We start from the raw sequence: 4,046 nt of genomic DNA, 5'->3' as shown, positions 1-4,046 counted from the left end.
ATGCTATACTTTACATCCCCATGACAATTTTGTAACTACCAATTTGTATTTCTTAATCCCTTTCCCCTTTTCACCCCACTTCCTTAATCCCTCTCCCATGTAGCAACCATCAAAATGTTCTCTGCATCTATGAGTATATTTCTGTTTTGTTTGTTTATTTTGTTCTTTAGATTCTACCTGTAAGTGAAATCATATGGCATTTATCTTTCTCTGTCTGATTTACTTCACTCAGCACAATGCCCTCTAGGTCCATTCATGTCATTGCAGATAGAGAGATTCCATTATTTTTTTGTGGCTAAGTAATATTCCATTGTATATATGTACCACCTCTTCTTTTTCCGTTCACCTATTGATGAACACCCAGGTATCCTCCATATCTTGGCTATTGTGAATAATGCTGCAATGAACATATGGATTCACATGTCCCTTTGAAGTAGTGTTTTGGGTTCGATTAGATAGATACCCAGAAGTGGGATTACTGGATCCTTTTTTGTCTCTTTTTATAGCCTTTTTTCTTAAAGTCTATTTTGTTCATTGTAAGTATTGCTATCCCAGATTTTTTGTTTGTTTTTGTTTTTATGAAATATCTTTCCCCATCCATTTACTTTTAGTCTGTATATATCTTTCAATCTGAAGTGAGTCTCCTGTAGGCAGCATATGTGAGGGGCTTGTTTTCTTATCCATTCAGCCACCCTATGTCTTTTGATTTGAGCATTTAACTCATTTACATTCAAAGTAATTGTTAATAAATATGTAGTTATTGTCGTTTTATTATTCATATTTTTAATCTTTCACCTCTTCCTCCTCGTTCTTCTTCTTAAAGAAGACTTCTTAAAGAAGTCTCTCTAACGTTTCTTGTAATGTTAGTTTGGTGGTGATGAACTCCTGTAGCTTTATCTTGTCTGTCCTTTGATTGTCCTTTGTTTGTCCTCTTGTTTGTCCTTTGATTCTAAATGATAGCTTTGCTGGGTAGAGTAGTCTTGGTTGTAGGTCCTTGTTTTTCGTCACTTTGAATATTTCCTGCTAATCCCTTCTGGCCTGCAAATTTCCTGTTGAGAAACCAGCTGGGAGCTCTGATGCTCTAGATGCTCTCCTCTTGCTGCTTTTAAGATTCTCTCTTTGGCATTTTAATTATGATGTGTCTTGGTGTGGGCCTCTTTGGGTTCATCTTGTTTAGGACTCTCTGAACTTCCTGGGATTTTATGTCCTTTTCCTTCACTGGGTTAGGGAAGTTGCCTATTATTTCTTCAAATAGGTTTTCAGTTCCTTGCTCTCTTCTTTTTCGGGTACCGCTGTGATGTGAATGTTTTTACATTTGATGTTGTCCCAGAGGTCCCTTAAACTATCCTCACTTTTTTGGATTCTTTTTTCTCGTTGCTATTCATATGAATGTTTTCTGCTACCCTATCTTCTAAATCACTGATTCGATCCTCCGTTTCATCTAATCTAGTGTTGATTCTCTCTAATATATGCTTTGTTTCAGGTACTGGATTCTTCGTTTCTGACTGGTTCTTTTTTATGTTTTCTATCTCTTCGTTAGGGCCAGTGACGCAGTCTTCCCTGGTCATCTGAGCCAGGTGCTTCAGTTGTGTCTCTTGAATGGGTTATGTGTGTTCTCTCATTGTAGTTGAGCTTTGGTTGCTGTTTGCACATCATAGGGAGGGATTGACCCTCAGGCTGATTGATTTTGAGGACTGGCCAGTAAAAGTCTGACCACACAGAGCAAGATTTGCTTTAGTGGGGCCCCGGTGCCTGCCCAGTCTGCTTTTTTGGTGTGTCATCCTCAGATTCAGCCCTGGGTCATGCTCTGGCTTGGTCTGAAGTCTGCCACTGGGTGTGCTGGCACAGGGGTCTCCTGGGAGGGGCCTCACTACAGGCCAAGTTCAGTCAAAGCCAGTGCCCTGCCCAGGGCCACCTGGCTTGGAGGTTCCTTAAGAGCCCAAACTTTAAATTGAGGCCAGCTACCACTAATGCTGGGCTTGGGGCTGTTCAGTGAGAGGTGCGGGGCATGCTGTGGCCAGATGCTGCTTGTTTGGGTTTTGTGAGCCTTTGAGAAATTTCAGGAAAGTCTGCAGTATGAGCCAAGATAGGCCATTTTTATGGGAAAGCCACTGGAAGTGGCTTGGGGAGGCTTGCAAATTGGTTGGGGCAGGGTCTCAGGGAATCAGCATGGCAAAGTGACCAGTGTTAGCTAGGTTGATGGAGATGCAGATATGGCAGCTGCCTGAGTCTGCATGCTGAGAGCAGGGAGGGCTCAACAAAGGCATAGTGGCTTCCACTAACTCTTCTGCTCCTCCAGCTTTCACCCTGAAGCCAGAAAACTCACTTACTCCCTGTATGTACCTTGGTACCTTTCAATCTGCTGCTCTAGTGCTAGAGTCAAGAGCAAGTGACTATGTCACTAAGTCTATGTACAGGCCTCTTAAGAGGAACGTCTACTTCTAGCTGTCCTCTGCCTCACACAACGACCATCTCTTTTGGTTTTCATAGCCAGAAGTTGTGGGAACTCCTATTCCTGGCACTGGATCCCTGGGCTGGGGAATCCAGTGCAGGGCCAGGACCCCTCACTCCTCCGGGGGGACCTCTGCAGCCAAGATATCCCTCCAGATTGTCAATCACCACACACGAGGGTGGGACCAGTCTAATTCGTGTCTCTGTCCTTCCTATCTAGTTGAGTTGGCCTCTTCTGTATGTCCCCAATTGTAGGACTTCTGTTCAGCTAGACTTCAAGCAACTCCCAATAATGGCTGTGCTGTAGTTTAGTTGTAATTTTGATGTGGTTGTAAGAGGAGGCAAGCACAGCGTTTACCTACTTGGCCGTCTTGACTGGAAACCCTACTGCAATTTATTTATTCATGCTCCTGTTATTGCATGTTTCCAAATTTTTGTTCTTGCAAACACAATTACCACAACTTCCTTTTATATATATTCTTGTACACATATGCAGGAGATTTTATTTATTTTAGGACAGGGGTCTTTGAATTTCTTGGCTCATATGCTCCCTAAAATAAATTTGGAAAAATTATTTATCTCTTTCCACATTTTTAAATTGGCATCTAAAATTTTTAATCATAAGTTTAATATCAATTTGAACCATATGGATGCCATATTTATAGGTTGAAATGGTTCGATCTTAATAATTTCTTATGGTTCAAACTAATAGTTGTAAAGAATGTCATGTCTGGTTATTATAAATATCATTTAAAAATAAAACTGCTACTTCGCTCTTCAAGATGTATCCAATGGAATTCAAATACCATAGTAACTTGATACTTGCTATTATTTACTTTAAAAATATTTAAATAAACTCTTCCTTGACAGACCAAAATTTTATGTAGTTATTTTTTTCCCATGAATCTTATATTTCCAGTCCATTTAGCTCATAAAATATGTCAACATATTTTTCATTTGAAGTCTTCTATTGTTCTCCTAATCATATTTTTTTTTAGGTGAGGCAACCCTTGGTTGACCTCACAGATTGCAAGGACCTTGTCAGCTTACGATCCCTTATTTTTAATTACTCATTTTTTTATGCCTATTGCACCTGGTCTTCCTAGGTGGTCTCCCATCCAAGTACTATCTAGGCCTGACCCTGCTTAGCTTCCAAGATCAGATGGGATCAGGCTTATTCAGGGTGATATGGCTGTAGACCCAGTCACATATTTTCTGCAATAAAAATGTGTATATAAAAAATGATGTAGAAGATAGAGGCACTGTTTATCCCTCTGATGACCAAATCAAAGTTGTGAAAGAAACAAGGAACAAACAGCAAAGAAAATCACCTGCGACCCAGATAAATAAGCCCTACAACTAGGGGGAGAAATAAAAAATAATAAAGAACACATTATCTTAGATAAGAAGTATATTAAATGGAATAAATGAAGAAATAAACAAAGTGAATAAAGAAGAGGATCAAATGACCTGGGAAAGCCAAAGACACTCAATCAGAATGGCAAGAAAAAAGAAGCCAAGACTATAATAATTTAAGGAGCCTATGGGACACTATTAAAAGTAAAGATGTATATGTCATAGGGGTACGCAGAGGA

The 4,046-nt window shown here is 39.9% G+C and overlaps 1 pseudogene; it reads right to left on the bottom strand.

Moving 5' to 3' along the window:
• Positions 1 to 3,532: 3,532 nt before the first annotated feature.
• Positions 3,533 to 3,651, bottom strand: LOC118604665 (annotated as a pseudogene).
• Between the last annotated feature and the right edge of the window lie 395 nt (positions 3,652 to 4,046).

This window comes from Rousettus aegyptiacus, unplaced genomic scaffold (assembly GCF_014176215.1).
Source record: "Rousettus aegyptiacus isolate mRouAeg1 unplaced genomic scaffold, mRouAeg1.p scaffold_m13_p_6, whole genome shotgun sequence".
Taxonomy (NCBI): domain Eukaryota; kingdom Metazoa; phylum Chordata; class Mammalia; order Chiroptera; family Pteropodidae; genus Rousettus; species Rousettus aegyptiacus.
The sequence above is the reverse complement of the archived record's forward strand: the minus strand, read 5'-3'. Positions and strand labels throughout refer to the sequence as shown.